The 11224-nt window shown below is 41.5% G+C and overlaps 1 pseudogene; it reads left to right on the top strand.

The window, feature by feature from the left end:
* Positions 1-3282: 3282 nt before the first annotated feature.
* LOC146620765 (histone H1 pseudogene) lies at positions 3283-10478 on the top strand (annotated as a pseudogene).
* The last annotated feature ends 746 nt before the right edge of the window (positions 10479-11224 follow it).

Genomic DNA, 11224 nt, shown 5'->3' with positions numbered 1-11224 from the left:
AGTTGAAGTGTACCTCTGGTGCAAATTACTGACCTCTGTCATCATTTTAAGTGGGGGGAACTTGCACAATCGGTGGTTGACTAAATACTTTTTTGCCCCACTGTATTAGAAGCTGGCAGGACATGAAGAATACCAGGTACTCTAATCCTCTGAGACAGACATGAAATTGTGCTGATCCTAATTAGCAATTTACACCTCAAATTAAGTCATAATCGGGCTCAGACAAGTTCATGCTGTAATTTGTGCGACATTTAAACATTTACGGCGGTTTTAATGGTTAATCACTGGACTGTTATTGTCTGCTGTGCTTGATTTGTCTTGTGAACCTTATAATACGCCTTAAATACGTTTCACAAGAATTCTAATCCAATTAAATTTTAAAGTTATGCAGCTCCATATCACAACAAGAGTTGTCTAAAGCAGCTTTACACTGTAAGGTAAAGACTCTACAATAATACAAAGAAAACCTCCAGAATTAGACAACCCTCTATGAGCAAGCACTTGGTGACAGTGGGAAGGAAAAACTCCCTTTTGACAGGAAGAAATCTCCGGCAGAACTGGGCTCAGGGAGGGGCGGCCATCTGCTGTAACTGGTGGGTGAGAGAAGGAGCTAGTAGTTGAATTTCTGCCAGTCATCTGATTATTGTAGCATCTTTATCCTACCATGCATTGGCTTCTGGCGACTGTTACTTTGATTTGGTGCGATAATCAATAAACCTGAACTGGGCTGGATTGAATTAGCTGGCTCTGCGACTAGCAGCCATTTCTACACACTCCGCCTCCTGCCCTCTTGCAGAAAGTTTTCAAATTTGCAAGAAGCAAAGCATCCCCACTGAAACAGTACAAGTAAATCTTCATTTTATGGGCACAGAGAACATAAAATAGTTCTGAAAAACCTTGAAAACTTTGTTCATTTCTTTCCATTCTTGTCCATGTCTTATATTTCAGAGCCTCAAGCCAAATTACAAATTACAAAAAGGGGTCAGTTTGTCTTAATTACGCATGTTTCCCATGTTCCTAATGAAGTCTTTGATGGGAGATAGCGTATCAGTATAATGTTAAAGTCCATTTATGCAAACAAGTCAACCATGATGTGAACTGCAGGCATATTTTTCTTAACCAATCTTCCAATGAGCACAAACTGGAATTTCCATCCTCTTAAATGATTAAAAAATTATTTCCACCTGCTTAAATTATTCTGCTTGCACCTGTGTATTACAAAGACATCCGTGGTTACTTCCACAGAAGTAAAGTGAAATTAATTAATGAAAGACCAAGACAGACTTTAAATTCATTTGAAAGCCTGATGCTTAACATCGTCCACCCCAGCTGTGAAACTCAGAAACCAGTCTTGTTATCATCTATCGTCCACCTGGGCCTTACACAGAGTTTCTGTCTGATTTCTCAGACTTTATATCTAATTTAGTTCTGAGCTCAGATAAAATAATTATTGTGGGTGATTTTAACATCCATGTAGATGCTAAAAATAACAGCCTCAACATGGCATTTAATCTGTTATTAGACTCTATTGGCTTCTCTCAAAATGTAAAAGAACCCACCCACCACTTTAATCACACTCTAGATCTTGTTTTAACATATGGCATAGAAACTGAACATTTAACAGTGTTTCCTGAAAACCCTCTCCTGTCTGATCATTTCCTGATAACATTTACATTTACAATAATTGATTACACAGCGGTGGAGAGTAGACTTTATCACAGTAGATGTCTTTCTGAAAGCGCTGTAACTAAGTTTAAGAATATAATCCACCCACTGTTATCATCTTCAATGCCCTGTACCAACACAGAGCAGAGCAGCTATCTGAACGCTACCCCAACAGAGGTCGATCATCTTGTTAATAATTTTACCTCCTCACTGCGTACGACTCTGGATACTGTAGCTCCTGTGAAAACTAAGGTCTCAAATCAGAAGTACCTGACTCCGTGGTATAATTCTCAAACACGTACCCTAAAGCAAATGACTCGTAATCTGGAGAGGAAATGGCGTGTCACAAATTTAGAAGATCATCATTTAGCCTGGAGAAATAGTTTGCTGCTGTATAGGAAAGCCCTCCGCAAAGCCAGAACATCTTACTATTCATCACTGATTGAAGAAAATAAGAACAACCCCAGGTTTCTCTTCAGCACTGTAGCCAGGCTGACAAAAAGTCAGAGCTCTTTTGAGCCAACAATCCCTTTAACGTTAACTAGTAATGACTTCATGAACTTCTTCACAAATAAAATTTTTATCATTAGAGAAAAAATTACCAATAATCATCCCACAGATGTAATATTATCTACAGCTACTTTTAGTACCATTGATGTTAAGTTAGACTCTTTTTCTCCAATTGATCTTTCTGAGTTAACTTCAATAATTACTTCCTCCAAACCATCAACGTGTCTTTTAGACCCCATTCCTACAAAACTGCTCAAAGAAGTCCTGCCATTAATTAATTCTTCGATCTTAAATATGATCAACCTATCTCTAATGATCGGCTATGTACCACAGGCCTTCAAGCTGGCTGTAGTTAAACCTTTACTCAAAAAGCCATCTCTAGACCCAGCAGTCTTAGCTAATTACAGGCCAATCTCCAACCTTCCTTTCATATCAAACATCCTTGAAAGAGTAGTTGTCAAACAGCTAACAGATCATCTGCAGAGGAATGGGTTATTTGAAGAGTTTCAGTCAGGTTTCAGAACTCATCACAGCACAGAAACAGCTTTAGTGAAGGTTACAAATGATCTTCTTATGGCCTCTGACAGTGGACTCATCTCTGTGCTTGTCCTGCTAGACCTTAGTGCAGCATTCGATACTGTTGACCATAATATTCTAATAGAGCGATTAGAACATGCTGTAGGTATTACAGGTACTGCACTGCAGTGGTTTGTATCATATCTATCTAATAGACTCCAGTTTGTTCATGTAAATGGAGAGTCCTCTTCACACACTGAGGTTAATGATGGAGTTCCACAGGGTTCAGTGCTAGGACCAATTCTGTTTACATTATACATGCTTCCCTTAGGCAGTATCATTAGAAGACATAGCATACATTTTCACTGCTATGCCGATGACACCCAGCTCTATCTGTCCATGAAGCCAGATAACACACACCAATTAGTTAAAGTGCAGGAATGTCTTAAAGACATAAAGACCTGGATGGCCGCTTACTTTTTGCTTCTTAATTCAGATAAAACTGAGGTTATTGTACTCGGCCCTGAAAATCTTAGAAATATGGTGTTAGATTTGTATTGTTGATTGTCATTTATGCTTAGAAATATTTACTTATATATGCTTAGAGTTTTGTAATTAGTTGTAGATTGGTAGAGGTTTTGATCCTTGATAGTCTGCAAACTTTGTGTGTATTAGACAGCACTTTGGGAGCATGAGAGGTCATACCGTGTCTTATTATTTTATGGTAGGATTAACGTAGTTGCGTCTGTTCTAGTCTAAGTGCTCTTTGTTTAGATGAACTGCAGGACTTCCTCACCGTGTTATCTAGGATGAACCATCTAGGGTGAGGGGGAGGCTACCCTCTTCCTGACCAAGGATGTTTGACCCTTTGATCAGCAGTCCCCACACACACACACACACACACACACACACACAGTATTCTTTGTTCACATGTATACCTATGTAAGATGTTATATGTTAATGACCCTATGCATATTCATGTAACCACAATAAAAGGAGTGCTGTGGGGAAACCTGGCTGAGAGTCTGACAGTGGTCAAGTGGTGGAACGACGCTTGGCTCCAGCCAGGTCTCCCTCATGCATGAGTAACCAGAGAACTTTGGTGCCTTGAGTCTTGCTTTTGCTGCGTAGCAGATTGTCCTTAACGTTCCAGCGAATAGGTTTATGCTACAAACCTAACATTAATTGGTCCTTCGAGAGCCGGATCCCTGGAGTCGACGTTCACCGAGGGGAAAAGAGACACACCGAAAGACTGACGTCAGCCAGGACTTATAGAGGTCCTGCAACAAAGTCCTGAGGCGTGAGAATTCGTCATCGGGCCGGTGGATTAGCCGTCTGTTTTTTTTCTCCTCGATGGATGGCGATTGATGGGATTCGGGACTGACGCTACACGCAATAAGCAACTCCAAGTAAGAAAAAAAAAAAAAAAAAAGAGTTTATAGCTATAATTACGTCTTCACCGCTCAGTGGGGTGTTGCCCGTGGCCGCTCAGTGGGGCTAAAATTCGCCGTCTAAGTGGGGCGATGTACAAGGCCGCTCAGTGGGGTTTTTTGTACAGAAGCATTAAGTCGCAGAGTTGCGCAGTTCGAACTTTTTTTTTGTTCGCCGTCTTAGTGGGGCGAAATACAGACCGCTGTGTGGGGTACTGTAGTGAGTTCTCCACCGCTCAGTGGGGTGTTGAGAAGTTCCGCGGGGTCCAGATTGTGCTGGACAGTAGGCCTATTTTGTGTTGTTGTCATTGTCGTCGTCGTTGTTGTTGTTGTTGTGTGTGCGGAGCAGAACATGTGGTCTGTGACACCGACTGTTGTTGTTATCATGGGTTTCTATGCAACCAAGAGTGAGTCGGAGGGAGACAGACGTTTGTGCTGGACTTTGCTCCTGGCAGCACAAAGTATTTATGTAAAAAAAAGAGAGAGCGACGGCTCCACAGCTGCGCGGGTTCACGCGAGCGCGGTCACGCGGACCTGAGCCGTGCGGTTAATCGCAGGCTTATAAATGGAAGAGATTCAAATGTTAGAAGTTTTCAGAAAACACACCAGCCTTGGAGAGCTGTGGAGAAGGCCAGCCCACATCAGCAGCACTTAAGATATGCTCTGGTGAATGGCTTTCCCCCCACCCCTTGCTGACACAATGTTTATTCTTTAGCTTGCCCTGATCGACAGCAGCCTGTGTGCCAGACCATAGATTTAATTGAGGTGGATAGTTGTTAAAAGTCATCTACATTACGCTTGTGGTTGCTTAAATTCAGTACGATGACATGTGAGGTGAAGTGATATAGATAAATATTTAAACTACTGAAGTGCATAGAGGCACTTGACCTGTGTGGAAGACTGTCGTCTTATTATGAACCATTGTTGAGATGTAGAGCACACCTGTGAAAACAACTAATATGCTGAACCCTGTATGAAACATCTAAAAGTACATGATGGAGAAGCTGAGTTGAATATGAAAGTGTAAGACTTTGCCACTGTGGGCAGAGCAACTACTGTGTGATGTTGCGTTGCAGTTTTTTTTTTCTTCTGAGCTGATGAGCAGGCTACACATTATCAGATCGAGAGCTGTCTGAGAACTACTCTAAGAGAGGGAAACAGCGCTATGATAACTGTGATAACTGGAGTGTGCAACGTTTCCATGAGCAGTTTTCCTGCATCTTGACTTGTGTGTAGAGTGTTCATAACATCAGCATCATGTTTTTGATTATTTGTTTGTTGGGTTGAAAAATAGTTAAATAAACTGGTGATCATATTTACGGATCACCATGGCACATATCATCAGCCATGTGATTTATTTTTGCAGATGACAAAGTGAGTGTGAATGTGTCTGACATCACAGTGTTTTTGTGCACTGTGCAAGAGTAATTGCCTTTGATTGTGAGTGACAGCGGTGATTTTGCAGGTCACCAGCTATTGTAAATAAAAAAAAAAAAAAGAGTGAATAAGAGGGAGAATTTATATTGTAGAAAAAAATAATCATAGGAAAAAGGTTTTGTGTTGATCAACCAAAAAAAACAACTATAATTTCATTTTCTGCTTTTAAGAAAGGACTGTTCACAAAAACACAGAGCGAGAGAGAGAGAGAGATATGTGTTGATTAAGCAGTGATGATAATAATGAAATGTCTTAGTTTGTCACTTTCAGGTGAAAAGCAGACCTGAATCAATTTTCCACATGCAGCGGTCGGAAGAAAGTTATAGTTTAACATCATTGGAAACATGCAGGCCAAGTTTCTGGCTGACTTATTTACAGTGCCATGTGTTTCTCAACCTCACAAGCGAGCTCACTCCTCCCTGAAGATAAGGAATGCAGCTCCATGATAAAGAGACAGCAGCAAGTCCTGAGCACAAAAAGTCCCAGCAAAGCAGCAGCAATGTGGATAAACAGCAGCAGCAGAAGAAAGCAAACCCATCTTCCTGTCTGATTGGATGAATTCCACGGAGGGGCGAGCAAGATGGCGGTGGCAGCATGTTGAAATGCTCAAAAAGGACTGAGTGACTCGGGCAAGCCACATGCAGCTAGCATGCTGGCTAGCGACATGAAAGAAATGGACCCTTCGTGATGCGTTCAACGTGCCAGCGCTGTGGTGGGAAAGGCTCCATCATAAACACGCCCTGCGCCGAGGTTCAGGCCAAGAAGAAGAAGACGATGACTTCCAAGCCCAAGAAGGTCGGCCTCAGCGTGGGCGAGCTGATTGTGAAAGCCGTGGCCGCTCTCAAGAAGGCTCTGGCTGCCGGAGGCTACGATGTGGACAAGAACAAGGCCCGTGTCAAGACCGCCATCAAGAGCCTGGTGGCGAAGGGCACTCTGGTGCAGACCAAGGGCACCAGGACCTCCGGATCCTTCAAGATGAACAAGACTACTGAGAGCAAAGCCAAGAAGCCCGCCGCGGCCAAAGCCAAGAAACCGGCAGCAGCTGCTAAGAAGTCGCCCAGGAAGGCAGCAGCAGCAGCACTTCAGCCACTAGCACGAAGTCAACCGCATCAGAGGACAATAGTGAGAGTGGCTGTGACTTCACTGTGCATGTGAAGAAAACGTTTGAGGAGAACTGAACAGTTGGAGTTTGACATTTGCCACCTGTGGAGTAAAATGGCAAGAAGAGACAGTGGGACACAGGACAAAGCTGAAGGAGAACTGCCGGCTGTTGGACTGTTGAAGTGGGAGAGGACAACAGAGTGAGAAGACTAGGTGAGAACACATAGGAATTATTTAATGTGGGAAATCAAAATTTGGGTTAGCAAACCTGGGGAAAAACAAAACTGACTGCTTAAGTTGGAAAATTGAGACGGAGTCTGAAACATTGCGAAAATAGAAACATATACAAAATCACACACACACAAGCAGAACATGCATTAACCCTACTAACAATTCCAAACACAAAATGACTCATGAAGACTCATAGCACATTAGTTAAGAAATGATTAAATAATAGCAGAGAAGTGTGTAGGAAAGGCAGCTTTAAGAACATGCTCTGCTGGAGATGCAGCTCCACAGACATGCATTAGACCTGCCTAATAACACAAACACATGTAATGAAAATTAGCTTGTTATCTTTCATCAGTGTTAAAATAGTGTCAATTTAGCAGACACTTGTTATTAAATACTGAATTTATCTAATGCAAAAAATTGACTCTCCAGGTTGCAGGACAACAGTTTAACTTTTGTGGGAAAAAAGATCCTGGTTTGACCAACCAGTGATCAGACAATAAATTTAGTTGTTAAAATGGTAAATTGGGAGAAGCTTCCTGCTTGATTGAGGCAGCACATGTAATTTACTGTATGAGGGAAATTGTCTTTTGTGATACTATTTTGAATATGCTTTTCTGTCGTCCTGTCAACTTAGTGGGTTAATAGTTGATATGCAAATTAGTGATCAGTTTTAGATTAATGAAAGGTGACTGAATTCTAGCACGAGTGAATGAGATGTGTTGGAGTTGTTGTGTGTTGAGTGGAGACTCTAAAACACTGAGTTTCCTGCTTTGATGTGCGAGTGAATCCTGTATTTAGATACACAACTCTGAATACGTCAGAACAGACTGTTTTGTGAAGTGCATGACAGCATGTCACATGTTTTATGATGAAGGGAAAAGGAAAATTGAATAAAATAGATCTGTGGCCTAAATGAGTGAAGAGCACAGACCTGGTAATTAAACTCATAGCTAATAAGACATTAGGATTATGTTGTGTGTTGTGCAGCTGATGGTTGATTTGGAGTGAATCTAGCTGATGATTTTTCTTTTGTTGTGAAGTTGAGCCTGCCGATTAGTATGATGGTATGATAAACCATGCTAATGGTATGATTTACCCTCCTGAGATGAGGAGCTTGTGTCATGACTTAACAAGGCCTTTTTATTTTGATACTTTCACAGTGCACTGAGAGTTTGGTTTGATAATCTCTGTTATTTTTTATTTTTCATTTTTGAACAAGCACTGATTTTTGCTTGTGAATTTCTTTTCTTTGAGCAGATCTGCAAGTCGGGAATTAAAAGCGTTACACGTCGTCAAGAAAATTGTTGCAAGTGAGTTTCTCCACATTTAAAATGGGTTCAGGAGAAAGCCACTTATTTGGGACAATTAGGAAATGAGAGTCCCCCCCAAAAAGGATTCAACGAGGAAATCCAGTCTAAATTATTTTTCTTTTTGAAATAACGTCGTTTTGCTGAGCGTGGAAACGAATGCGATGATAATTTCCACAATTAGCAAAAGAAGGAACCACTGAGTGAATGAGTAAGAATTTTAAAATATCTGACTGACTGAACATGATTGTGTGAAGCTAACCCCCACCTGACAAAGGTGCAGATGAACCCATGTGTTTCCTTTTATAGGAGCAGAAAGATGACAGCAACACTCGAGGTTGCATGATGATTTAACCTTTTAAATGCCATTTTCTGTGTCTGTGCATTTATCAGGTGTGTTATTCATAGGCTTGAGTTGCTCACAGAGATAACTGTGACAAAGTATGCATACGCCTGCGCAAGCGCTAATATTTGCATTTTCTTTTCTTACAGCATGCCAGTTCTTCATGTGAATTGATGATGCGATTTATACCAGGACAACTGGTTGATGTTTTTTCCTACTACAGGATTTCTGGGTTTATGTGTGAGGAAAACTGTGTTTACAGGTTGTGAGTGGTGATGCTGTTGCATTGTGTTGATGGGAAAATGTGAAGGTTACTTTGATAATGTGAATAACATGTGTGAAATTTCCTGTGTTGAGAACTGGTGTTACTTCTTTCCACAGCTAGGGTTGACTTTATGGTGTTTTTATGGCACCTCTGGAACCTGTTGACCTGTGTCTGACCTCTGTCTGACTGCAGTCAATGTGTTTTGCTAATGTTTGTTTCTTTGAGAATGCTGTAGTAGATTCAGCTGAAGCGGACAAGTGACATGGGTAAAACAAATAAGAGATTACGGTATTTATGGAATAGTTTATTATGGGCTCATTTGCTGGCCACTTTTGAACCCATAATAGTAATATATAAGTGGAGTGACTTTGCTTAAGAGCAGTCACCGATTACATTAATGTTGCCTGAGTACATGGGATGATCCATGTCTGAGGCGACTTATGAAAATAATTGTAGTTTACTGATTTGAGAAAACCTGCACATGACACTTGTCTTGCTGATGTTGAATGCTTCTTGTCCTTATGATACAATTGTTTACAGGTATGAAGTTTGATTTTACTTCCAGATTTTGTTTTCCAGGCCATGATGGTGTGTATGCAGGCTCCTGGGAGAGCCAGGTGTTAAGCAAACTTAATATGCAAAGCACACTAACATTTTCATTGCAGGATTATGGGTCCAGGGTGGTGCTGCTCCAGGGGGGGAGATGCCCTGATGTTGCCTGGGATATGATCTAGCTAATCTTTTTCTTTAAGACTGGACTCCAGGTTTGGTGAGTTGACGCATGGGTGTGTCCATGCGTCAAGAGGAGGGGTCCAAGGATTAACATTAAACAATGTTTACTATTATTGTTGCAGTGATTTGTGTGATTAGCCGTTTTATTTACAAATATTAAACCTATGCAAGTGGTGCATCCATGTTCAGATGAGGCTTTGATGGCCTATAAGTGAAGTTCACTGAACTAAAGAATGTGGTTTGATGATTGTTGACATGCTCTCCAAATAGAAGTTTTTCTTCTTAGCAAGGGAATACAGGTGCAGCAGTAATCTCCTGAGAAATCTTCAGAGGCCCAGTGAGAAGCGTGAAACATTCCAGGCATAGCTGACAGCCAGGCAGTGGTTGAGGTCAAAGGTCAAGCTGGTTGGGGCCCATCATGAGATCAGACCTTGGAGCCACAGCAAGGACCATGAAACTGCCTGCAAAATAGAGGAGAGGATCGTCCACAAGATGGGAGAGAGGCTTCAGGAGGATCAGAGATCATCTTCAGCACAGCAGACATCACACAGAGAGCTGTGCTACTAAGCTTCCAGGAAATCAAGAGGAGACTTCCCACAGCAAGATTTTAAATAAAATGAAAGATTCAATATTGACGCTGAGGAAGACAACTAAGGTGTACGACGTGCTCTGCCTTAAACCTTCAGCAGCGTTGGAACATGAAAACTCGTGGGATGAGGGGAGCGTGCCAAGCTCCATCGACAGCGCAGAAGGAGTTCGAGGATGACATCATGATTCTGTGAAAGCACAGGAACCAGAAGCTATGGTGGTGATAACAGCAGTTTCCTATGAACATCACCTAACGCTGTGCCACTGTACTGTGCATACGATGACACTCTGAAGGCTGCTGGGATCATAACAGCAGTAAGATGACGGAACCCAGCACCCTTTCCACAGAGAGCTTTTTCTGCAGAGTGTGGACAATTAAGGAGTCATAAATATCCCCCTCACAAGACGAAGGTCTGAAGTCAGGTGATGGGGGCTGGTAAGAGGCCATAAAACTAGAGTGCTGAGAGGTCTGCAGCTTTGGAAATAGCTGAGACCCATGTTGACAAACAACAAAACCAACTAGTATGTTTGAATGTCTATTCTACATACATTTGGACTCTGGTCCTATGGACAGTGATGGAAACAACTGGAAGAGACATTCATGATGCCCTGCAGAGCTTAAACCACTCTGCAGAGAGACGTGTGATGTGCACACCCGGAGGAAGCATCACCAAGCTGAGATGTTTTTGAAAATGTTACTTTTTTAGTTTCACTATTAAATTAACAATTTCTTTGTTTGCTCGTAAGATGCAGTTTGCCATGAGATGAGCTCAATGAATGGGGTAACTGCTAATACATTTATTAAACTGTGTAACTTTTACAGTAATTTAGGGTGATTTGACATATGCTGAGTATAAAAATGTTTGCATTGAAACTGTCAGACATGAGGTATTCATACCTGGGAACTTTTCAGGCATAAAGGTCAAAAAGGGGGGAAATGTTAGATTTGTATTGTTGATTGTCATTTATGCTTAGAAATATTTACTTATATATGCTTAGAGTTTTGTAATTAGTTGTAGATTGGTAGAGGTTTTGATCCTTGATAGTCTGCAAACTTTGTGTGTATTAGACAGCACTTTGGGAGCATGAGAGGTCA

This window comes from Diplotaxodon limnothrissa, linkage group LG12 (genome assembly GCF_057381915.1).
Source record: "Diplotaxodon limnothrissa isolate DT_005_m linkage group LG12, D_limnothrissa_male_GT1.1, whole genome shotgun sequence".
Classification (NCBI taxonomy): domain Eukaryota; kingdom Metazoa; phylum Chordata; class Actinopteri; order Cichliformes; family Cichlidae; genus Diplotaxodon; species Diplotaxodon limnothrissa.
Note: the sequence above shows the minus strand (reverse complement) of the source record. Positions and strands in the feature narration are given on the sequence as shown.